The sequence below is a fragment of the Phacochoerus africanus genome, chromosome 1 (assembly GCF_016906955.1).
Source record: "Phacochoerus africanus isolate WHEZ1 chromosome 1, ROS_Pafr_v1, whole genome shotgun sequence".
Taxonomy (NCBI): domain Eukaryota; kingdom Metazoa; phylum Chordata; class Mammalia; order Artiodactyla; family Suidae; genus Phacochoerus; species Phacochoerus africanus.
In genome coordinates, this window is record NC_062544.1 from 23,384,264 (window position 1) to 23,411,658 (window position 27,395).

Consider the following 27,395-nt stretch of genomic DNA (forward strand, 5'->3'; position numbering starts at 1 on the left):
GTACAGATAAAATATGTTTATTTTGCTCTTTTTTTCAGTATGTCACATATTCAAGTGATGTGCATCATGCACACTCTGTTCTCATTGGAGGCCAGAAGTAAAAATAAGAAATTGTATGTGTCACATCATAAACTCCTTAACCACATAAAAAGTGAGGTATGAGCTACTCTGTAGGTTGAGGTGTTAACTTTAGTCAGTTTCTTGCTCTTGCTCTTTGACAAATTCTGTTTAGCTCACACACGCACACACAAAAAAATCAATGCGTTTTCACATCAGTGACTTTATGAAGTTTGGGAATGTATTATCATATAGATTGACAGTTGCCCCACTGGTTCCACACCACAGCATGGACACTTACAAAGCCATCATTAATTTCTCACACTTGTACCCCGCAATGGCTTCCTCCATAATAAACACTCTGTCCTTCAGAACCAAATCAATAACCTTTTAGGTATGCCTCTCTGGAAGAGGAAGTAACGAGAATCTATACTTTGAGAAAGGAGGCCTCCAATTCCATTTTAGAGTTTAAGGATATGTAGCCACAGAAAGAATAGTTTCTTTGAATCCCATATATTTTGACTTCATTTTTTATGGTGAGATCTTGGGGGTCCAGAAATTTTTCACAGTGCTTATTTAAAATTGCCCTTAAAAAATTCCTATTGTGGTTTCGCTAAGCATAGGTAAAAAATCAAGACAGATCTCAAAAATTGGCACTGCTTTCTATAGCATAAAACATATATCCAGTCTTCAAACTCGTGTAATAAAAATCCCTGACTGCCAACAAGTCTTTGTACATGCTGCTGTGACAAAAATGACCTACTAGTAAGTAGTAACTTGAAAGTCCTGTCATACTGACCACATAGATGAATTTGTCTTTTTTTTCCCCCAGTGTAGATTCTTCAAGGTTCTCACTACTCACAGCTCTGCACCTTATACGTGCTGTACAGCCACCAAATTAATATTGTGTTGACTCAGATTTCTTTAAATAGATAAAACTCTTCAGTTCAGGTTATTTTATCGGGTTCTTTAACTTTCTCTTTAAGCTAAGGATGGCTTAGTTGGAGATGGCAGTGAGAGTTGCAAACAGCAAGCCTAACTTTTTGCAACTGTGAAATTTGATGACTTCTATAGAAAGGGCTTTCCCAGTGACTTTAAATTAGAATCATTCCTTTTTGGGGTAATAAATGTCCCACTTAAAATATGTCCTCTCTGAGGCCCTTTTTATCACCTGAGTTATGGAGAAAATGGGGCAGTCACTAATACACAAGAATAACTAATTGCCTTCTTTAAAATGCGGAATAGCACACACTGTAAAAAATCTGGTCTATGTGCTCCTGACTCCCTTAGGCAGTTTCTTCACCTTGGGGACTTAAAAATATCCTTGAGCTTTTTTTTTTTTTTTTTTTTCCTCCCAGCATAATTCTAGTTACAGTTATTTTATTGGAAATCCAGAAAGAAACAAATAAAAGACAAAACAAACAAACAAAAAACCCCACACTTTGCTATGGGATAGGGAGCCAGAAATTACAGAAAACTAAATCTGGCCTTGGGTGAAGCTTTGAGAAAAGTATCCTTCCCTTCCCCTGTTTGTTTCCACTCAAAGTAAATAAGACCAATGTTCATTTTTATCTGTTGTCAATTGGGAAATTTGTCATTCTCATAATGTACTTTGAGGTTGAACATATAAATGTTGGGTTAATTCCATTACATTTCACAAAATGCATTTATAAAGCAAGCTGACTCGTGGCACATAATGGATTTGTATAAAGTATATTTGTGGAACACAGATGCTATTAGATTGTGAGTCCTCTTGGAACAGGTCTGTAGTGTTCCTGTCTCCTCAGGAGAACTTGAGGACACCCAGGTATCTCTCCATGCTACTGGAGACGTGGGATGTGAACTCAGATGAGGTGATGGATTTTCCCTGGTACCAGGGACACATCCTTAGATCATTACCACCAGCCACATTGCATTCATTTGACCTAGGAGATGAGTTTCTTAAGTCTTCCTTCTTTCTCCTCAAAAAGCCACTCCTCAAAAATTCTGACATTAGAGTCCCCTATAAGTAAACACACCCAAGACTTGCCAGGGAGTTTCTGTTTCTTTCCCACTCTATTCCTCTGACGTAGTCTTAAATTTATTTTGTATTTAATAATTTACTCCTTTCTTCACCCCCACCCCACATGTAAAAATTAGAGAGAATTCGTGTAACATATAAAAACTTACTATAAGCACTAGGCAATGGGCGCTGAAAGCTCATAATTTCGCTCTTAACAAAAGCAAAAATGTTTAGAGTAAGAATGAAGAGGTAGCTACAAAAATTAAAGAGTAATATTTGCACTTTGGATGTTGCTATGCAGATGAATTCCTTTAGGCCAAACTTTATAGGAAAAAAACTTCCACAGAAGCTAAACAAAACGTCACCTCCAGTTCCTTCAAAACTAAACAACTACCAAACTTTCATCCATTTTGGATGACCGTTACTTCAAATTGTATTTCTAAACTTTATCTTTTTTCTTATACTTGCAAATTTGAAAGAGTAACATTTATAAAGAAGAATGTGAAATGTGTTATCATGGACAGAAAAAAGGTGAAGGACGTGAGAACAAAATGTCACAGGTGCTCAGTCTCTTTCTAAATGCAAGGATGATTTGATTTTAATAACACTGGTACAGGTCTCTAAAAGTCCACATACTAGAGGCTATAGGGACATCTTATCTTACAAAAAAATTATTCAGAGGACTCTTAAATGTATGATTATCACAATGTTAAAATATAGCTGATAATAATGTAATAGCAGAGGCAAAATTTAGGAATATCAGATTATCACATGACATGATACATAATGATGGAGTAAAAGGATTAGTATTTTGCAAATGCACCTCTACAGAATTTAGAGATTCAGGTGGTTGCAAATTAAGCAAAGCTTGTATAACTTAAAGTAGAACAGAGTACTTAAAGCCTTGTAAGAGTATGTACCTAATTTCCAAGACTGCACATTCCAGATTATAAACTTTAGTGGCATGGTTTTTCATTACTTACATATTTCTTTCTTTCCTATCTGTTAATGCTCAAGGACTATCAAGCAATGGCTCTATTCAATAAATATAATAAATAAAACAAATCATTAAGCTCTACTTTTGGCTAGGGCGGCCTGATTTTTGTATGTGTAATCTCCACATCTTTGGGGAGACATTAGGTTTGGTGGATAATAATTTGGTTTTAAAGTGCTGAATTTCTGTTGTCTATACTTTCACTTCAGTTAAAAGCAAAGGCAGTAACCGGGTCCAAAACACAATGTTTTTGTCAGTTCATGATTGGGAGCTTCTTTACTCAGAAGACTCTTAACTTGTTCACTTATTGTTTGGTCACTTTTTAGTTTTGTTGTTATTTGTCAAGGATCAGACTAAATTTAAAGTTGGAGGAGAGATGCAATAAGTATTAAGGGTATAAATAAAATGTGTTAAAGCTAAGGACGTTGATAATATGTATTTTATATAGACAACTGAATTAGGATGAATTGCTCAGAACCCAAAATCAAACTAAAAAGGATTTGAGAAATACATGTGAAAGATAATAAAACATTTCAATTCCCCATTCTGAAACTGGGACATGTGAGAGAACGGAGAAATTTTCAATTGATAAATAAAACAGAAACTTCAGATACATACCTGTTATGTCTATAGGCTTATACACAAAGGTAAAAATGTTACTGTTGCTTTAATGTTGAGCTTTATTCAATAGTCGCTGAAGGAACTGCCTGGAAAATTGTCCTTTCACCACACCATTTCCCTAAATTCAGTTTGAGGAACATTAAAGGAATCAAAGGTAGAAATAAGTGAGTCACATAATAGTCATGAACAGAGGTTAAGAACTGAAGTCCATGAGCCAAATCTAGCCCATGAGTTATTTTATTTGGTCAATGCAGTATTTACAACATTGTACATTACTCACCAACATTTTAATAATGGGAGATTTCATGTTAGACATTTTAATTTGGGGCTTCTCTTGCCAAATACAAGACCCAGTAAGCCTTGTGCGTGTTTCCCTCTGGAAACTATGGTTATGGCCATCACCGCAGTGTTCTGGATGAACCCGTGTCTCCTAGTTCACCTAGGCTCTCTGAAGGCTATTCTCACTTAAGGTCTACCTTAACCTCTGTAGGCACTTGAATTACCAACCTTGACCTCAGTACAAACTTCAGGGAAATCAGAGATCAAAAAATGGCAGAAAGAGAAGTTCCCATCATGGCACAGTGGTTAACGAATCTGACTAGGAACCATGAGTTTGCAGGTTCGATCACTGCCCTTGCTCCATGGGTTAAGGATCTGGCATTGCCATGAGCTGTGGTGTAGGTCGCAGACATGGCTTGGATCCCACGCTGCTGTGGCTCTGGCGTAGGCCGGCGGCTGCAGCTCCAATTAGACCTCTATCCTGGGAACCTCTGTATGCTGCGGGAGTGGCCATAGAAAAGGCAAAAAGACAAAAAAAAAGGCAGAAAGCTAGAAACTGGAAATTTTAGCTTAATTTTACATACATTGAGCAGAGTGATCTCCCTTCATTTTTGTAAGTTTGACTCATCTGTAAAATGGGTTTAATTTTGCTCTACCAAATTTCTAAATAGTTTCAAAGGGTTCTGATAAAATTAAATCAAGTGAAAATCAGTTTCATTTGAAAATTAATAAGGGAATTGTAGGAATTCCTGTCCTGGCTCTACAGAAACAAATCTGCTAGTATCCATGAGGACACAGGTTTGATCCCTGGCCTTGCTCAGTGGGTTGCGACTCCGGCTTTGCTGTGAGCTGTGGTATAGGTCACAGACTCAGCTTAGATCCGGCATTGTTATGGCTGTGGTGTAGGCTGGCAGCTACAGCTCTGATTTGACCCCTAACATAGGAACTGCTGTATCCCACTGGTGTGGCGCTAGTAATTGTATTTAGGGAATGGTAAGTAGGTAATATGCCATCTCTGTATTCTGAAGGAGATGCCCTAAAGTGTTGAACAAAGACATAATCTTTCATTTTAACAGATATATTTAAGCGATTTTAGTGTGAAACAATCTAGATGGACTTTTAGGAAACAAATGGAGGGAAAAACCTACTCTAAAAACTTTAGCTACTTCAGGAGTTCCTGCTATGGTGCAGCAGGTTAAGTTTCCAGCATTGTTTCTTTGGTGGCATGGGTTGATCCTCTGTCTGGCACAATAGCTTAAAGGATCCAGTGTGGCCACAGCTGTGGTGTTTGTTGCAGCTGTGGCTCTAATTTGATCCCTGGCCTGAGAACTTCCATGTGCTGCAGGTACAGCCAAACAAACAAACAAACAGACCCAAAACTTTAGCTACTTGAGGTGATTGAGGAAATCTCTGAGGAGGTTCAGTTTATATTAAGCCAGTGGTTTATGGAGTCTCTTACAACAAAGTGGAAGGCAAGAAAATAATGTTTAAAAGAGGAAAAGGCAGTGATATACGAGGACCTCTGCCACTCCAAGAGAGAAAGACTCGAAACCATGTTGAGTCATGTTGAATTGAGAACAAGTGAGTCAAATGATGCTCCACTGACCACAGAACGTTCCTCTACAAGTGGGTAAGCAGGATATACAAGTATTATTCAGGGATAGCTCTTAGTCACAATGCAATACACTCCCAGTTTTTTTTGTTTTGTTTTGTTTATATTCCAAGGATATACATGAAAGAAAGAGGATAATTGAAATATAAACATGTTTACTAATGAAAGGGACTGAAATATTTGAGCTGGTATTCTTTGGAACCTCCATTCATGGAGGCCTATACTGGCCTGGGGGGATAAAAAATATCGGCGCTACTGCAACATTATTATTGCTTTTGCATTAAATGTAAAAAGAGGGGGCAGGAATTTACATGGGCAGAGCTAGGCACAGAGGTTTGGAAATATTTCTTTATTCTTTTTCTTTATGCATTATCACACATTCGCGGATCCAAAGGGATCTTTGGATTTTTTTTTTAGAAAAAGAAAATTGGTATTTGGAAGTTAATGCACATTGGTTAAATACACATATTTAATACATGCACTTATATGATGCTGCTAAACTATATTGTGTTTTATTTAGTATTGACAAAAAGTAAGCTCAGTAATCACAGATGAGGAGACACTTAAACTGGGGAGTCCTTATTTTATTTCCTAGAAGATTAGTACACACATCATTATGCAATATAGTAACCCTTTTCAACCAATTTCTTTATCAGAACATTAACCCTTGCACCAGCACTGTGTGTATATGCGCTCACACACACACACACACACACACACACACACACACACACACTGCTCAGAAATTACTGAAGACTATCTTAACATTTTTACTATTTATTGATGAAAATGTTTTTTATTGTTTGAATACAAGTAAGGCTGAGCAGCTATCCATGGATTTATGGTCTATTTCTTATTTTATGACTTATGTCTCTTCTCCAGGTGAGAAGATGTTATTCTTCTCATTTTTTAGTTTGTATTAACTTTTTACTATGTCTTAAGTGATCCCAGAGTAAGTCCTATTGTACTTTGTTATTTGTACAGATGGTTTAAAATGTTCATTTACAGGTGTGAAAAATCATTTGGATACATTCTCAAAATCATGTGGCTTATTTTCTGTAGAACAGAAGTTAGAAATAAACACACACACACACACACACACACACATATAAAACACACACACATTTAACCCATCAGGCTTGAAAACTGGAAAACCATTTTAAATGGTTGCATTAACCAAAGAAGAAAAACTGGCTCTGAGTAGGGCAGGGGATTTTTTTCCGTATTGAATATTTCAACTGTTGTTCCGGATGCAGGACTTTATTTCAGATTGTTAATTTATAACAAACCAAGGATAGAATTGCATTCCACATGATGAAAGGAAATTCACATCTGCTAAGACAATCTGCAAGGCACCTTGAGGAGATAGAATCAAGTAAATGATGTATTAAATATTCTTAAAACTTCCTCCATCTATGCTGCCTTTGATTCAATGAGGATAGTAATCATAAACACAGTGGTATTCCAGCTATTGGTATTTTCACAAAATAGGTAGTTCTGCATGCAAGATAAATATCTCAGTACATAAAGAAATGTTCTGAAAATAATCATGGGGAAGCAATTACTGTTATAATAAGCATATGGCTCTGCTAATATAGAGTGTTCTTAATAATTGATGTTACAGGGGAAAAAATAGTAGAAAAAGGTCTATATTCTGGAGCATCCTGTTGTACATTCAGAATGGAAAAGACCCTAGTGAAATACAGAACAATTAGTCTGTCTTCCACTTCCGCCGATGCACATTTATGGCTACGAACAACAGGGCACGTTGGGAAGGCAGGAAGTGTACAAATCAACTTAATCTGTCCCTCTGTGGTATTTCAGGCCCTCCATAGTATAGTCCAATTTCATGTTTTTAGCCCTTGCTCCCATTTCTCCTCTAAATATATTTTCAGCTCCAACCCAACTGGACTACTTATTTTTTCCAGGCCAGACTCTTTCCTCCTGTGTCTTTTTGTCCTTCTCGCTTTGCTTTCACTGTTATCTCCAAACCTGCCCATGCATCATATTTCTGTCTGTGCATCATCAAAGAAATATTTAAGATGCTAAATCCTCTGTGAAACTATTTTGATCTCTTTAACTACATGCGATACACTCCTATTCCTTTGAATCCTTTAGCATTTCATGTATCTGTTTTGGAACTAAGGGGACATAGTGTAGATTTCATCAAGGTAGAGAATGAAATGATTTGAGATGCAATTTTATTTTCTTTTTTGGCCACCCCACAGCATATGGAGTTCCTGGGCAGGGGTCACATCTGAGCCACAGTTGTTACCTACCCGTGCAGGATCCTTAACCCGCTATGCCAGGCTGGGGATCAAACCCGTATCCCAGCACTCCAGAGACGTAACTGATACCATTGCACCACAGTGGGAACTCCGAGATGCATTTTGGAAATAGAATATATAGAACTTGATGCTAGTTTGAATGTAGGACTAATGGAAAAGAGCTATCAAGGGTTGCTGACTTTAGCCACTGAATGGATTCCTAGTTACAAAAATGGGGACTATTTAGAAAGGATAAGACTTAGGCACTGACCTAGAGTTATATTTTGGACATTGTTATGTAAAATAAGACATCCAAGTGGAAAGGTAATGTGGAGGGTTGTGTAATTATTAAGAATAAAACTTAGGAGTTCCCATTAAGGCTCAGTGGGTTATGAATATGACAGTGTCCATGAGGATAAGGGTTCGACTTCTGGCCTCACTCAGTGGGTTAAGGATCCAGCATTGCCAAAATCTGCGTCCTAGTTTTCAGATATGGCTCAGATCCGATGTTGCTGTCCCTGTGATGTAGGTCTCAGCTGCAGGTCCGATTCGACCCCTAGCCAGGGAATTTCCATATGCCACAAGTACGGCCTTAGAAAGGAAACACAAAAAACAAAACAAAACAAAACAAAAAAACACCACCAGAATGGAGACAATCATAGGGCTCACTCAGATGGCTGTGAATATTTACTTTACATAAAGTGTATATTTGTCCTCAATACATTATCTCTCTCTCTTTTTTGTAATTTTTTAGGGATACACCTGCAGCATATGAAATTTCCCAGGCTAGGGATCGAATTGGAGCTGCAGCTGCCAGCCTATGCCATAGCCACAGTAACATGGGATCCTAACCACTTCTGCAACCTACACCACAGCTCACGGCAATGCTGGATCCTTAACCCACTGAGCAAGGCCAGGGATTGAACCTGAATCCTCATGGATCCTATTTGGGTCCATTAACCACTGAGCCATGAAGGGAACTCCAATAAACATTATATCTTAAAAAAAAAATAAGGAAACTTAGAAGAGAGGTCTCAACCGAAAAACCTCAGTTCGAGAATCAACAGCATAACAGTGGTCTCTTGTGTGTATCGGTGAAAGAAGATGAACTCATACAAGGAGAAAGGCAGAGAGGAAAGAGTAAAGGGCCAGGAACAAACTGTGAGTAGCCCTGGTATGTTGGGTAGAGGAAAAGGAACACTCAGAAGAGACCAAAAACATACTGGCCTACAGATAGTGGTTCCACATTCATTCTTGTTTATGTGACTTTCATTAGGGCTTCTGATTGCTTCCCATTCTGATGTGGCTGCATAATCTCTCAATCTAAATGCTTTCTATTTATTTTCTCTCCATGATTCTGCTGTTTTTATCAAAGGAAGCAAAACTGGTTGAGTTATTCATTACATAGAAAGAGAAAAATATATTAGTTTGTATGTATTACTACAGTACTTAACTGTAAACTCTTACTACATTCAAAATATTTATCAGTCACCTATTATGTATTATTCTTACTTTGTATCAGTGAATAAGCTAGAAAAAGACACCTACCCTCTTGGAACTTAAATTATGCTTGGAGAGATGAACAATAAAAAATGAACATAGACAAAAAGGAAGGAAGGAAAGAAAGGGGAAGAAAGAAAAAATGAAAGAAAGAAAAGAAGGAAAGGGAAAGAAAGAAAGAAGGGCAGGAAGGAAGGGAAGGAGGGACAGAGGAAGGGAAGAAAAGTGGGGAAAGAGGGAAGAAAAATAGGAAGATAAAAGAAAGAAGGAAAGAGAAAACTGTGCCAGAAAGTGATAAATACTATGGAAAAAAAGAAAAGTAGGCAATAAAGGCAGTTGAGAGTATGTAGCTGTTGTTTTGCAGCATTAAATGGATGTGTGTCCAGGGTATGGGAGAAGGCTTCATTAAAAAGCTGACATTCTAAACAAACAAAACTTTAAAAAGGCAAGGAAATTAACTGTGAAAAGGAGTTGACCATGCAGATTTCTGGGGCTATGGCATCCTGGGCAGATGGAAGAGCAAATGCAAAGATTTTAATGCAGTGTTATTCCTGATGTATTCAAAGAAGTCAATGTGATTGCTGCAGAATGCAAATTGGGAATAAAAGGACATAAGGACAGAGAGGTAAAGGTGGAGCTAGATATTGTAGGGCATCATAGATAATTTAAAACTGTGGTCTTTATTCTGAGGGAGATGCATATCCACACAGAATTTCAAGCACAAAAGTGACATGATCTGACTTCCCATTTAAAAATTACACTTGGCCTATTATGTTTAGAGTAGAATGAAGGAGGCAATAGTTGGGAGAACAGCTAGAAGGCTATTGCAGGATCCAGGACAAGAGATGACAGTGTCCAGGGCCAATGAAGGTGGTGATACATGTCTGAATTTCAATATATTTTAAAGGTAGTGGTAGTAGTACTTCTATGTGTACTGGCCGAAAAGTGTGTGAAAAAAAGATGTCAAAGATGACTCCCAAATCCTTTTCCTAATTTCTAATCAGATTATGTGTACTTTGGCATTAAGTTGTAGGAGTTCTTTATGTGTTTTGAACATCACACCTTATCAGATATATGATTTACAAATATTATCTCTGATTCCATAGGTTGCCTTTTCATTCTGTGTTGATAGTTCCTTCGCTGTGCAGAGCTTTTTAGTTTGATGTAGTCCCATTGGTCAAGTTTTGCTTTGGTTGCCTGTGCTTTTGTTATCATATCCAAGAAATAATTGCTCAGAAAAATGTCATGATGTTCTCCCCCCCTACGTTTTTTATAGTTTTAGACATTATCTGTAAATATTTAATCCATTGGGGTGGGACTGAGTTTTATGTATGGTGCAAGATAAATGTTCAAATTCTTTTTTTTTTTTTTGGCATGTGAACATTCAGTTCACCTAACACTATTTGTTGAAGACACTATCCTTTCCTCGATGTGTATTTTTGTCAAACATCAGTTGATTGCATTTGCATGAGTTTATTTCTGGTCTCTCTGTTTTGTAGCATTGATCAATATGCTTGTCTTTATACAAGTACCATGTTCTTTTAATTGCTGTAGCTTTATAATATATTTTGAAATCAGGAAGTGTGATGCCTTTAGCTTTGCTCTAATTTTTTAAGAGTGCTCTATTTGATGCCCTTCCTGGTTCCACATGAATATTAGCATTTTTTCTCTATTTCTATAAAAAATTGTCATTAGGATTTTTGCATGGAATTGAATTGAATCTGTAGATTTCTTTGGGTAGTATAAACATTTTAACAATATTAGGTCGGTCCATGAACACAGACGTCTTGCCATTTATTTGTGTCTTGTTTTTCATTTTTTTATCAGAATTTTATAGTTTTCAGTAAACAAGTATTTTACCTCCTTGATTAAATTTATTCTTAGGAATTTTATTCTTTTTGATGCTATAAATCAGATTATTTTAATAATTTCCTTTTTAGATAGTTTGTTCTTAGTTTGTGGACATGCATCTGGTTTTTGTATGTTGATTTTGTGTCCTGCAACTTTAATGAATTCATTTTTTATTTTTAACTTTTTGGTAGAATTTTTAAGTTTTTTACATATAAGACCATGTTTTCTACAAAGAGATCATTTCACTTCTATCTTTTTGATATGGATACCTTTATTTCTTTTTCTTGCCTAATTGTTCTAGTTAGCACTTCCAGTACTAATAAGGAAGTGCAGATCAAAATCATGAGATATCATCTTGCCTCTGTTAAAATGACAATTATAAAAAAAAGATAAAAAGTGTTGGCATTGATGCAGAGAAACTGGGACTCTTGTGTACTGTCAGTGGGAATATAAACTGATGTAACCTCTATGGAAAATAGCATGAATTCTGCTCAAATAATTAAAAATGGTATTGCCATATGATATAGCAATCTTACTTTTGGCTATTTGTTCAAAACTTAAAGTTAGGTTTTCAAAAATAGGTATCTTGTGCATTATTCCCAACAGATTTACGTAGAAACAATCAAATGTCCATAAATGGATGAATGGGTAAAGAAATTATAGCATATACATACATGTAATATTATTCAGCCGTAAAAATTAAGGAAACCCTGCCATATGTGACCACATGAATAAATCTTGAGAACATAATATGTGAAATAAGCCATGCATAGAAGAACAAATACTTCATGATTTCACTTATATGAAGTATCTTAAGTAGTAAAACTCATGGAAGCAAAAAATAGAATGGTGGGAGTTCCTGTCCTGGCTCGGCAGTTAACGAACCCAACAAGCATCCATGAGGTCATGAGTTTGATCCCCGGCCTCACTCAGTGGTTTAAGGATCTGGTGTTGCCTTAAGCTGTGTAGGTAGCAGACATGGCTCAGGTTGTGCGTTGCTGTGGCTCTGGCATAGGCTGGTGGCCACAGCTCTGATTCGGGTCCCTAGCCTGGGAACCTAAAGAAACAAAAATCCAAAAAAAAAAAAAAGAATGGTGGTTGCCAAGAGCTGGGAGCATAGGGAAAATGAGGAGTTGCTGTTCAATGGGTATAAAATTTCATTTTCGCAAGATGACTAAGTTATTGTACTTAGCATCAACAGTAGTGTCCTGTATACTTAAAATTTTGTTAAGAAGGTATATCTCATGTTATCGAATATTACTACAATAAAAAAGAATGGAAAAGAAGAGAAAGGAAAAGTAAGAAGAAAAATATACCAAGACCTTTGTCTGAGCAACTGGAGGTATGACTTTTTTTCCCAACTGAATAGTAAATTCCATCAACTGAAACCAAAGTAGAACAAATTTTGGAATGGAAAATGGTGAAAGACTGAATGTGGTGGCCTTGATATAGGACAGGGTGAGGATGACTAAAGACACAAATAGAGCCAACAATTTCCATGAGCTTTGCCACAGCTCCAGGGAGGAGAGTCAAGAGAACTCTTTTTTTTAAATAAGAAGGAACTGTATATGTGTGCAATGGGTAAGAATGATCCAGTAAAGAGCAAAAGATCAATTGATGATGATAGATGGAAGAATAAGATCTCTTTCACAACCACAGAAGTATGGGAAGTTCATCTGTGATAAAGAGAAGGGGCAGATTATTGCAAGTGGGTAGATATGTGACAGAATTCTGTAGAGTTTCTCCACTGTTTCTGTTTTCTCAGTGATTGGGAACTTCTATCATCAACTGAGAGAGAGGATGGAGGGGGAGGTATTGTATTTTAAAGAGAGAAGAAAAGTGAGAAGTTACTAGTAGAAGGAAGACACTACCATTTACTATTTCATGGTCATGCGTGCACGTGTGTATGTGTTTGTCCACATTCTACCAATGTGTGCAGGCACAAGGTAGGTAGGTTTGATTTAACTAAGGCTGTGGTTCACCAAGCCGGTACTGAACACAATAAAGCAATAGAGGTGTAAGAGAGTACAACGAGTAATTGTAATAATTATAATGATTCACCATGAAAGTTAAGCTAAGTAAGCATAAGAATGAGAACATCATGGGGTTAGAGATGGTCATAAAATCAATTGATTGGAGGTGCAGATGGGTGTCAAAAGCCCTAATGGGGTCAGGTTCTGAAAGAGACTGACAGTGTCATGAAAGTAGGCATTGGTAATTAGAAAGTGGGTTGCATGAAACTGAGATTAAGGAAGCATTGTTGTTGTCAACAATGACAAGGTCTGACCATGGGCATGAGTAGCTGAAGCTGGAGAGAAGACAAGAATAGTGACAAGAGCAATTCAAATAAATGGAAGTGAAAGTGTTGGCAGGATCACCTATGTGTACACTGAAATAGCCACCACTGGAGAGAGGAGGAGCGCTGAGTGAGTGACAAAGAGCCAGGAGTTGAAATTATTTGTAAGGAGGAGGGACAATGGCAGGGGAGAGGTGTGATGTCAGTGAATGGGAGATAATGTCTTATAATCAGGTGGGACAATACTCAAAGCTGAATATTTTCAGAGCATAGACGGAGCATGGATTACCAGTGACAAGGAGCAAGGTGGCCCTCTTTCACATTTTCAGGCCCAATGACTTGAAGGCACAGGGAGGAAGTACTGCCACCACCACAATCCGGGAGAAGCAGAATCCTTAGGAAAAATAGGATTTCTATCAAAGCAAGAATGTGAAATGTGTGTTTGGAGATATGGTTGAGTTTTTTTCAGAGGTAAATTACACAATACAGATTTAAGATGGACAGTGAAGGCAAGCTTTGGGTATTCAGTGATAAGGAGGGATGGATCTCTGGAACCCTTGTGGAACTTAACTCCTGATGATGGTATTAGAATTAGTGGGGTGGGGGGTTAATTCCAGTGTGCAGGTTTGCTGTTGATCCTTGAAAAATGTCGTCAAACAATTTTTCTCATTTAAGGCAGTGATCAACTGGTGATACTGGAAAAGGCCTGGCATCATCCCTGAGTATAAAGCAATGATTGTTCTTGGATGTAGGGGCAGATCCTTTATAATATTTCCTATTCAGTATGACAAAGGAAGAACCATTTTCTAATGTGTGCTAAGGAATCTTGATGACTGAGACATCTTATTCATACATGTTTCTACATTGTCTAGCACATTGCCCCTCAGACTGAGTCACAAAACTGTGGTAGGAAGAATAGGAGAGAAGGCAAGAAAATGAAAGAAGGCAAGTGAAAGAAGTATAGAAAGGCAAACTCAACAGGATGCAAGATCAGAGTTTTTTGTTTTGTTTTGTTTTGTTTTGTTTTGTCTTTTCTCTTTTGTCTTTTGTCTGTTTAGGGCCGCACCCGTGACATATGGAAGTTCCCAGACTAGGGGTCTAATTGGAGCTATAGCTACCGGCCTATGTCACAGCCACAGCAACACCAGATCCGAGCTGCGTTAGCAACCTACACCACAGCTCATGGCAACACCGGATCCTTAACCCACTGAGCAAAGCCAGGGATCAAACCTGCAACTTCATGGTTCCTAGTTGGATTTGTTTCCACTGTGCCACAACGGGAACTCCAAGATCAGGGAATATTCAATGGGTAGAATTGCAATCCACTTTATAAAACAGAATATGGAACCCAGGAAAGATAGGCTTTTTTTGTTTAAGCATCTCACTTAGCTTCACTGTATGTGTGTCCATGGTTTACTGTGAAATGGGTGCTTCTCATTTTGAAAAGACAATAACTTAAAAAACCCAGAAGCTAGGACTACAGGACTTGGTATGAAGATGATTCCATTCCTTCTAAAAAATACATGTGTATTATATAATAGGGTGCAAAATAGTATTCTTGCTGAAATAGTAGTTTAAGGAAGAGGGATGACTGGATTTTGAAGGCACAGAAATGACAGCTTGATCTCAAATACTTTTTTTGCATTCCTGAAATGTGTGTCAAGAGGGGAAGTGCCAAAACACCAAGGATTCCTTAAGTGGACATAATTCTTTAAAAATATTGATGATTTCTGTCGCTATCTCCCTTAGGTAGACAATGCTGATATCCACGACTGTGACCTTAGTTCAGCCTTCCGTTTTGTTCTGTAAGAAGAAAATGTTGGCAGGATATATTAATGGCAGAGGCTAGAGCATTTAGAAGAAAAAGTCTGGAGGCTTGAATCCTTGCCCTAGCTTTGCCACTGTCTAGCCATTTGACTGAGGACAGCAGACCTGATTTCACTAGGTGTCAGTAAGTTGTTATATGAACACATTGGGGGCAGGGCAGCAGGACTGTTGAGTGCCTTGATCTTGGAGTCAAATAGATAGGGCTTTGAGTCCTCGCTCTGTCTCCTATCAGCCATAATTACCTCACCAATTTACCACTAGGTTCTCAAAACCCTTGTGTTTCCCTCTGTAAAATGGGGCTAATGCTTGTACCTCTCCTTTTTTCTTGTGACTATCAAATGAAATGAGGCATATCAAGCTGTTAGCTAAGTGTCTGGCACATGGTAAATACTCCATGCATAGTATTGATTATTTTTGCACTACTGTTTTAAAAATAATTTTCTTTGTTGCCATGTTTAATCAATTTAGACCGCTTTTAAAATGTATAGATTTATCGCACGCAAGTGATTCAACATTTCTGGTGCCACCTTCTGAACCCTTGGCTATCAGGTCTTTGGACAGAAGTGTAAATCCCCATTTTTCTATTGATCCTGCAGTAAAGGTGATGTGAATTAGATCATTTCCACTTAGAGTGGTCTGCCCTCCTTTCTGGGAACCTGTTCTAAGGGCGAGCTTTGCCTTCTATGTCAAAAAGGGATGTGAAAGATGATTTTTTTTTCTGTCTTAATTTTATTCTTCAAGGAAAGGGAGTTAAATATTAATTAAGGAGTTGAATCCAGTAAATACAGAGATGAACCCATCCCAGACTCACAGAGTTGGTGAAACAAGATGCTGGGAAGGGTTTGAAGCCAACACTGAGCCAGAATGAGCAGAGTGAGGAGCCGAGCAAGAGATGTGGAATGAGACCAAAATATGCAAAAGCAGCCCAATCACAGTCTGTAGTGTGGACGGCCTTCGAGTACAGAACACTGCAGGAGCACTCATTCTGAACACAAGCCATCCAACACTGAGTATCTCCTACATGCTAGGAACTGGAAACACGAAGATACATTTCACATCATCCTTGCCCTCAAGTAACACGTCCTAGAAGAGACCTAAATGGGGACTGGGGGTATAAGAGCACTGTAATTAAGCACTTTTCTTTGAAATGAGCTTGGCTGGATTTAAAGCTCAGTTCTGCCACTTCCTAGTCTGTGGGAGGCTCTCTCCGAGCCTGATTGTTTTCCATGGTAAAATGGAAGAACCCACCCATGGATTTGTTGTAAAGAGTAAATGAGTTGAATGTTGAAGTGGGCTAAATGCAATACTTGCTATCTAATATAGGCAGTAATACATATTACTATAGGCCGTCATATGTATTGTTACACAATGAGAAGTTTCACAGAGAAGGGACTATTTGAACTGGACTTTGAAGCTAGGAGAAGATTGCTCTAGGTAAATGACATCTGAAGAGCAGATGACATACGGGGCTGAGGATACAACAGAATCTAGAGCTGTGAACGCATTGTTGTAATTGGCTAATAAAAAATGATTTCATAATAGAGAAAAGAACAATCTCTCAGGAATGGAGGATAAACTGGAAGTGACCAAAGAGAAGACTGGAAAATTTACTCTGAGCCAACTTTTGGAAAGCTTAGAACTGCAAGGAAAATACTTGGTCTTTACCATATCCTCAAGTGGGGGCTGCTGGTTATTAACAAAGGGGTTCCTCAATTAGATTTGCATGTTAGAAAAATGGTTCTACATGTGGACCCTATATTGGGAGAAGGAGGGCATTGGCCAGAAAGAGAAATTAGATGGCTAAGAGTCCATAATGGTCCCATTTGAGGCAGTGGGAGTGATGGGAAGGAATGCAGAGGAAGGAGGTCTCAGAGATAACTTGAGATGCGTTCCAAGGAAAAGGAGGTTTTAGGAGTGATTCCAAGGACTATATCTAGGATGACTAGGTTAGAAGCAAGTCAGTGAATGAGATGGAAACAAGGAAGAGGGGAACATGTGGCACAGAAGCAAGTTCAGTGAAGCAAACATCAGATTCATTGCAGCAAAGAGCACAGCTTGTTCCTCAGTTGTTCATCACTGTTCTCATCATTCTTTGTGTTGCTGTTTCTCCAGAAACCTCAATAGGGTATACATAGGGGGAAAGAGAGCCAATTCTTTTTGTTTCATGGGTTCGGTACTTCCAGTTTGAAAAACATCCTCAGTCTACAGGTAGCCACCTTGTACCTATAATGGGTTTTCTTGGACTTATGAATAAAGATATTAAATAGGCACATGGAACTGTTTTAGTGAAAATAAGGCAGAGTGGGAACCTGGGGACAGAGGTTAGAAAACCGTCACCTGTAGGTTTTAAGCAGGGCTGCCTCTGGGGTAGGTTATCAGGGACGGGGGATGTATGGTGATAAAGAAGCTCAGGGTCCTAGAAATGCTGCTTTTTAGAGGAAAGGCCAAGAAAGAGGACTCAGCAAAGCTGATGGAGAAAGGATACTCAGAGAAAAGAGGGGTGAATCTGTCCTCCACCTGAAAGAAGAGATTGCCAAGGAGAGCAAGGTCAACAATGCCGAAGTGTTTAATTAGGATGAAGGATCAGGAGGAGCCTTTGGATTTGACATTGATAGCATTTGATGGAGCATTCTGAAGTGAGGCAGTTGCAGATGCTTGATTAAAATGGCTAATGGAGAGGAGGCTGGAAAGAAAATGAAAGCAGAGAGCAGGCATTGCATCCTGTACATCTGTAAAGACCTTGCATTTCCTATACTAATGTTTTATATACAGTAGATGATCTAACCGCACCTCTTGCTATATGTATTTTGCAGTGTTTGACTTAAAGGAGTGATGCTAACTGACAAGTTTCAGCATATTTTGTCCAAGATGACTTTGGTCTAAGGCAAAGATACTAAGAAAGAGAGGCAGATGCTTGAAATTACTCAAATTAGAACTCTAGGAAATATGTTTGGTAAGAATCATGGACAGTCAGTAGAGTCTCATAATTTATATAGCATTTGGAACATTATTATAAAACAAGAAGTCTTTAATTTTTTAAAAGGAGAAGGTATAAAATGTTCTGAATGAAAGGCTAAAATGCTTACATGAGAAATGCATCTTCTCTATAAGATTTATCAGTGAATTGTAATCAAAGCCACTGACCTATGTTCTGTAGTTATGTGGTTATTCAAATGTCGCACCAGTTTGGGGATGGTAAATAGGCTTCTGTGATCCATTCAAACTAAATCACATTTTTTTTTTTCTAAGAAGACCCTGACTTTCCAGCTTTCAGTGTGGGAGTGCACAGTGATATTTCAAATTTTGACCAATGGCATAACACCTACAGAGGACACAGTAGTTTTTGTTGTAGTTAGTAAAGTAGTTAATTTGTTTTAACTATTTTCAGTTGTAATGTTAGCTTCTTTTCATCGTTTCTCTAGTAATGGAAGAGAAACTGAGAGGTAGCAGAAAGAACTCTTTAGAGCCTCTCTTCCCCTTCCCTCTCCCACAAATGCAAAATTAATGGATCCTCCATCCTTTCTTTCTTTTTTTATTTCTTTCGCAGAATATGTCATTTTTAAAAGCTTTTTAGTAATCCCTTTAAAATAGCACAAGATTGGCAGCACAATTTTTTTTTTAAATAAAAGGAGTGGTTAAACTTAGGTTTTAGATTCAGATAGACCTGAGTAAGAACTCACCTCTCTCATTTGAAAGCTGGGTAGTTGGCCAATTTCTGAAGCTTTCTGAGACTCTCTTTTGTCATTGGTGAAATAACAAAAGAGAATATTCTAAAAGGTTGTTGTGGGGATTATATAAACTCATGCGTATTAGTGTTACAACTTCCTTAGTTCCATCCTCAAACAAGAGGTAAAATTTTAAACTTATATAAACACAGTCACCCCTGGAAAGTCCCTTAAACTGGCTCTGGAGTAGAGAATGCATGGTTTTTTGCTTGCAACCCTATACTGTGATAAGTTAGGTATAAAAGTTTAATGCTTATAGTAATACACAGAACATAACAGTGTGAATGTGTACCAAGCCTGGATATATTAAGTGCATGGAGGCATACATACTGTGTGTTAGGGGGAAAAGACATGCCTAATATATGAGCAGATTTATGTCTTTCTTGCTCTCACTGAAGCATGGATACTGCCTCTCTTTCTCTGACCCCTGCCATGAGGGAATTCTCCAGTGAACGTAAAGCCATACCACTGTAAGCCAAAGGGATGCCACAGTTCCCAGCACATAATAAACATTCACTAAATAGCCATTGCTAGTTTTAATGCCTTTTGTTCTCCTAATTGAAAGTAATTTTTTTTCAAAGAAAAGTTGGATTACAGAGTAAGAAGGGTCTAAAGAGCCGTCTTCTGAGCCAGCAATATCGAACCCTGAGACACACAGCTTTGCTGCCTAACCCACCCTTTGGTGACTGCACCCAGGTGATGCAATGATGTGATATGATTGGGCTCAATAAGATCTTTTGAGTTAATTATAGTCTCTCTCTGTAGTCCTCTGAGAGCCTGATAAAAGGAATATTTCCTTAAAGCTAATACATAGGAAAGTCTAAAACCTCCAAATTGTGCAGCTTTTGGTGGATTTGAGGTAAACCCTTTACAAGGGACAAGGGAGAATGGATTTAGTTATGGTTCTAGTTCCTTTACTCAAAGAAGATTTATCAGTTTAGACGTGTGTGTGTGTGCATGCACGCGTGGATATGTGGAGGATGTGTTTTTGTTTTGGTTAATAAACGAAATTACCTCAGAAGAAAATATCCCTAATAATGAGAGAAAAATACTACAATATTTTGTCACCACTCTTTCACAAAGATGCTTTTCGTGATGCTGATCTAAGCTGAAATGCCACCCTTGATTTTTGGTAGTAAAAATAAAGAAGAGTGTGAAGTAGCCTAAAGACATGAACATAAATCAGTGTTGTTCTTAGCTTACTTAGGCTGTGCTAATATAGTTGCCACGGGCAGGAAGTAATTCTACGCATGAAACTAGCTTTAAACTATTCATTTCTAGGTCGGAATCGCCCTTCTTGGGAGAAACGTAGAGTTTGTCTTTATGTTTTGAATGCATCATGGTAGATAGACACACACAAAATAAACTTTTATATATTTTTTTTTTTAATGCAACTGGAAGCTCCTCAAACTTTCCTTGAGTGCTCTGCTCTTGATTTCTCCAAGGAGTAAAATATACGTGGCAACTTCTTCAGAAAGATCATATTAAAGTTGAAGTATAAGGATTTTTAGATCAAAAGGATAATGATTTTTTAAAATCTTTACTATGTGATAAAGTATTCTGAAGGCATTATAAAGATGTACAAACTTCCACTAGGGAATTACCCAGAAAGTTGGTGGTGACTTTGAAATTAATCTAGACCTAATACAGACCTCCTCCCATCCTTGGCTAAGGTGGTTTCTAGGATGATACTGCTACTATTTTTTTAAGTCATTTTCTTATCATTGAAAGAGTTTTTTTTTTCTTTCTTTTTGTTTCAAGGGAAATGCACAAAAGCAACTGAACATATTAAAATGTGAAATGCAATGCCCTCACCAACAGTTTCCCTCTATGTAAAAATAATGGTTTCAGGGAGAATTGTGAAATTATTTGCCTCCTTTATTTACCTTTCATGAAGGAAGCGAGATCTAAATTTTAAACCAATTTAAATCTCAAAATATGCCATCTCTGCCTCTCCTCTTGTCTCTAGTCCAAGAGAAAGTCATTGAACTTGAAGATGCATGGAAGAGAGGGGTGGCAGAGAGAAGGGCATCACAGTTTTGGAGAGGCAGAAGGGGAGATGAAAGGCTTCTGGAGTGGGAGAATGTGCTGGTGCGTTTCCCAGGGAAAGTACTAATGATGGCGAGGTAGGATTATCCAAAATGACTGACTCTCCATCAGCATACGGGAAGATCACAAAGTCCTATCCTTAAGGGGAAATAGTATGATTGACTATCACTTGGGCCTCCAGTGAGGTGAGTTCAAGCTCTTGAAAATGATAAAGCTCTGGTATCACCCCTGCCAGACAGAGAAACTTTTGAAGGCAACCCTTTGAACCACTTTTGTCAGCAAAGCCCACAAGCAACTCCCTAGGAAGTCTGTTGCAATTGCTCTTGCAGGAAACTATATTTTTCTTCACCTTCTCCAGTGAGAGGGAAGCCAGTGCTACTGACCATTGAAATCTTGACCCACCCTCTCTATGGGTGCTGGTTCTCTCCATTCCCTTCTTGGTGCCCTCGAGAGATTGCTTATGCTTCTCCAAGTTTCTCCTGTGACTTATTTTTAGTAACAGCATTCTTGAGATATAATTCACAGAGCATACTTTCACCCATTTAAAGGATATGTGTTTTGATTGTGCTATGGTTCTGGTGTATTCTAGGAGTTGTGAAACCATTAGCACAATCAGTTTGAGAACATTGTATTCCCCAAAGAAACTCAGCAATTACTCCCATTCTCAGGTCCCATGAGCCACCAACCCTGTTGCACCAGCCCTGTGCAACCATCAGTCTGTCTTGTCCCTATAAATTTGCCTGTCCTGAACATTGTATCTAAATGGAATCATGAAATACCTAGTCTTTTTGATCAGCTAGTTTCACTTTGCGTCATGTTCTCAAAATTTGCTCGTGTTACAGAATGTATCAGTATACATTCCTTATTCTGTATAAATAATATTCCATTACATAGATACGCCCTATTCATTTATCCATTCATCAGTTGATCCACACTTGCCTTATTTCCACTTTGGGCTGCTCTCATGATTGCTGATCCTTGGCATCAAGTGTGATTTCTTTTTTATTTTTTTATTTTTTTTTATTTTTTGTATTTTTGCCATTTCTTGGACCGCTCCCGTGGCATATGGAGGTTCCCAGGCTAGGGGTCGAATCGGAGCTGTAGCTGCCAGCCTACGCCAGAGCCACAGAACGCGGGTTCCGAGCCATGTCTGTGACCTACACCACAGCTCACGGCAATGCCGGATCATTAACCCAGTGAGCAAGGGCAGGGATCGAACCCACAACCTCATGGTTCCTAGTCGGATTCGTTAACCACTGCGCCACGATGGGAACTCCCAATTGTAATTTCTGAACAGTGTGATGTAACAAGCACAGGCTTTGGGGTAACCTGCATTTAGGCTCAAACCCCAGTTCTGCTCTTGATTAGCTGTGGAACCATGATTGAGTTGTATAGCCTTGTATTCCTTTATTTCCTCCTTTGTACTATTAGGCATCCTATGTCATTCCTTTGGTTTGCTGTGAGGATTAAATAAGATAACCATTGAGTCATTTTCCATTTTGTGAATAGGTAGTCACCTAATATGATCCTTTCCATGGAGATCTTGAATATTTTATATAAAAGTAATCTGGGTAATGCCAGGCTATTACACTCTGTTTTAAATCAAGCAAGGGAAGACTTCAAAGACACTTCCTGGTACTGACGGCATGTTCTACAAAACACTCAGCCACCCTCCGTGTTCATCTTTTTCTAACTCAGCCTTACCCTGTAATTCCAGTAAGTAAACCCCACAAACCTTCATCTTTATCTATAGTACAATTAGCAAAAATCTAAATCAATGCTGACAGGAGTTCCCGTCGTGGCGCAGTGGTTAACGAATCTGACTAGGAACCATGAGGTTGTGGGTTCAATCCCTGGACTTGCTCAGTGGGTTAAGGATCCATTGATGCCGTGAGCTGTGGTGTAGGTTGCAGACATGGCTCGGATCCCGAGTTGCTGTGGCTTTGGCATAGGCCAGAGTCTACAGCTCCGATTGGATCCCTAGCCTGGGAACCTCCATATGCTGTGGGAAGCGGCCCTAGAAAAGGCAAAAAACTAACTAAATGAATAAATGCTGACAGCCTTCCCAAAAGGAGAACTAGCTGTAGTCTGTCTCACCATTTCATAGCCTTAACTGTTGAGGCACAAGTAATGTCATAGCTTCATTAAGTAATCCAGGATTTTAGAAACCCAGGAACTAAGTTTTTTTAAATCCTTAAACTTAAACTATTGCTGATCGTGTGCTGTTAAAACTTCCTCATTTGAGTTTCAGCCAGAAAAGAATTTGCAGGATACAAACAGGACCCTTTATAGAAGTCTGAGTTTCTTAAGTAATTGAGTCAAAGATAGTGGCTTACCAAGTCTTTAAGTAGAAACACCATACCGCAATAAAGGCGTCTAAATGAGGTTGCATAAAATGAATAGACTCGTTTAATTAAACTTACTTGTAGAGTTTGCTTAGAGTGTGTAGTAATTCACCTTGTCAGTTCTCATCCAGGGTGTTTAATGATGGGTTTGCTTTAGTTTCCGAATCAAAATCAGCTTCTCCCTCTTTACCGCCTGACATTAGGCAGCCCATGCAAATTGTATTATTCTCTGCATGAATATTCATAGAATTAAGTATTATCGATGGACTTAAAGAGCTCAATTATTTTTTGCAATTGCATGCTTAGTTGCATATGCTGAAGTAGAATTGATTGAATATTTCAGGGCCTGGTCAAATCCTTGAAATAGAAAATGTGAATGGGTAACAGCAGGAAACCACAATTCTTGCTTTATCAGTTGGATTTTTAAGACAATTACCATCAATATTATTCCTTGATTTATAGTTCACACAATGTCTTAGATTATAATGAGCACAATTTTTTCCTCACAGAACTCTGTGAACAAAAAGTATTTTACAGATGAAGAAACTGACTGTCATACAAGAAGAATGTCTTATCTAAGATCACATAGTAAATACTGAATCTAGACTCTTCTGACTTCGGGTTCTTTATTACATTTTCTGCATCCTATTCCCTTCCTGAAGAATGAATCCTTCCTATAGGTTTGAAAGTACCTACCTACTTTAAGTTTTTCTTTTAGCTCCTGTATATATCATGGTATTGTCAGTTTAATTGCCAGACTACTGAGCCACATTAGATACTTGGTAGTAGACAGAATGCAGCATTTCTTGATCCCAGGTAAATGTAATTCTTCATTAATCATTTAACAAAAAATTAAGGTGTTTGTTTACAATATTAATTCATCATTCAAGGAAAACACACACCAGCAATTCAGTTGATAAATACTGAATGCAAATAAGCAAGCAAAAGAAATGAGGGTAGGTTAATTCTATACGAATTTGAAATATACCATGCCCTTTTCCCTTGTTTCTAAGACATTCAGGGTCATCTTCTTTCCTAGGATTTTGTCGTTGTGTTGGAACACTACTTGCACAGCAGTGGTTGGTGGTAACTGGTTTGTGGAGATATAGGGTACTTGAAAGCAGTGGTCTCAAATTCAAAAGCCTATAGTCACCGGGTAGATAAAACAAATGAATGGGTGTATGGTGGCTAGAGATAGATGGGCATGTGTTTTGCAAGTGGTGGGAACTGCAAAGGGCCAGAAGATGTGTCAAGCTCAAAAAGAAATGTACCTTGCTTTGTTTGGTTGTTGTCACTTTGATATTAGCATCTAGTTTTTCCAAATCTTCTGGTTTTCCAAAAAAAAGATAGAAATCAATACTTTTTTTCAACATTGTGTAGGCAATGAAAATCATTTGTAGGACAAACAAAAACACAAGCTACAGATACTGGTCCACAGACCATTTATTTTCAACTTCCCCTGAAAGAGAACTTCCTCCTAGAAAAAAAGATTCATCCCCATTTAAAAATGAGATATTTAAAATGGAAAGAGGCATGAGTGTTTATATTGTGATCACTTCTGTATTCATAAATTCACACCAAAACTCATATTTTTGATGCATATTTTACCAAGCCTTCATATTTGTTTTCTAGAGAAACCCCTGCATCCTCTTAATTACATTGTGGCCTGTTGTGATGCGTTGTTGAACTTAAAGTCATCAAATCTACCAAATTTATCTTGAAAACTAATCTTACAGTTAAAAAAAAAAAGGAAACACAAAACACAATAGAGAAAATAAATTAGTCTTTACCAAAGTATAATATCTCAAGTTGTTTTAACTCTCAAAATCGTGGGAGATATTAGGAATTGGAGGTGTTAAGGAGTTGACCTGGAAAAAGAAATCCAATAAATATTGCTCTTTCTCAAGAATAAATCTCTATGTATATGTGTGACTTTTACTTTTTTTGTTTGGGTCTGAGTATGAACGAACTCAGAATCTTTTGACAAGGAGCTTTAGTAGAAGAGTATTCCTTACTTTGATTGTATTTCACGAGGAATGCCCCTACTTCTTGATAACATTTCTAAGGTGCCAGAGATTCAGGTGACAAATGACATTTTTATTCCTGACATGCTACTTTTTATTATATCATTGAGAATAAAGTTCAATAAATGACTTCTGATAATACTTTACTGCTGTCTTTATGAAAGATCGATTCCATTAAGTAGATACATTTCAGTTGCTATTACTTCAAGTGATGCCATAATGTACTTGAAATGCAGTCTTTAGTTAATAATAGCAAGCTTATTGAGTGTATTAGAGATGTGTGAAAGTACTTACTTTTGGGCCAGGTATCAGACAAGAAATAGTATTTTAGACTTGCATGCTTTCTGCTTTTTTTTCCCCCCAAATCTAATATATGTATAATGACAAACAAACATGTATGCAGTTGTTTTATAGGTAGTGCTGTCACTTAATGTAACGATGTAATCTCACTGACTGAATGAAACTTAGAAGACAACGTTTCTCCAAAGTCATTTGGGGAATATCTTAAGATATTAATTAATTATTGGTTATGCTATTCACAAAAATGAACTTAGGTCTACTTACATAGGAAAAACCATGTGAAAAGAATTAAGTAGTAAGAATAAATAATGAAACCCATTCTATTCTTTAAAAGATTTATTCTTATTTTAAGGGGTAATTAATGATTTTACATGGTGAAAAGAGACGTATACTAGTTAACACAGGAATTTGTTTCAGCTTTTAGTGCTCAAGAAAATGAGATAGAATGTTTAAATGGAACAAAGTGGAGAAACTTATAGAAAAGTTGCACAAGCAGAACGAGAAACTTCCATATCCTGAAGGGGCAATTTTAAAAGTAATTGTGAAATTTTAATAACATAGAAAAGTGTTCACCCATCTATTGTTAAGTTAATAAGCGGTCTAAAAATCGGCATGCACATTATAGAACCAATTAAGCTTAAAAAAAAAGATAAACTCACATAGAACGCAGAGGAGAAGCATATGCTCAAAAATATTAACAGTGGCATGCACACACAATAGGATTATGGATGGTTTTGTGTGTAACGTTGTTCTATTTTTCTGATTTGTTCAATAAGAAGAATATAATTCCTTTATACAGAGAAAACATTTTAAGTAAAGTTATATGCATATTGGTATATTAAATGTGCTTGTGCCATTTCTATTATTCAAGATTTTTTTTTAGCTTATTGATTATAAGGACATAGTGAGTTTATGAATGATCCTTGATGGAATTCCTAATACTTAATATTTCATGGCAGAATTTTCTTATAGTTTTGAAATCGCTCTGCTTTTCTTAGCTTTTTTAAGTTAGAAGATCAGGTCTCAGGGGAAGTATCAAAGAAGAACTTGAGTGAAGAGAAAGTAGAACCTGGTAATTAATATTAATTTTATTCCCCTATTTAAAAAGTTAAGTTCTCTGCTTTCATTATGATGTAACTAGATTATTTTAGCCTTATTTCTCTCTACCATCCAGAAAATAAAATTCCTACATTCTCGGCATGGAATGTGTGGAAATACTTGTGGACAGCATGAAATTCTTTCCATGGTGATACCAGCAACTATCTCCAAAATATAGTGTCAGATCTGGTTAATCAGTACAGTAAAATACACTAGAATTAGTCTTGATTAGGAAAATAGCAATCAAACCATTCAACTCTTTTCACTTGTTGGGACAGATGGCCTAACTTTATGAAGGCAAATATCCAAAAACAACAATCCACTGCCTTATCTTTCAAAATATGGTGCTCAGAATCATCTTGGAAAGGAGCTATTTAAGCCTAATAAGCCATATGCTCAATGAATTGATTTATTCCATTCACTAGAATAGACATAAAACTCTTCTTTGCGATGTCTTTGACATCTCTGCATTCTCGGCGACTCAATTAGAAAAACTAGCAAACCTTCCAAACAACAAGTAAGTTGTTACAGAGAATGCAGCTTTTGTA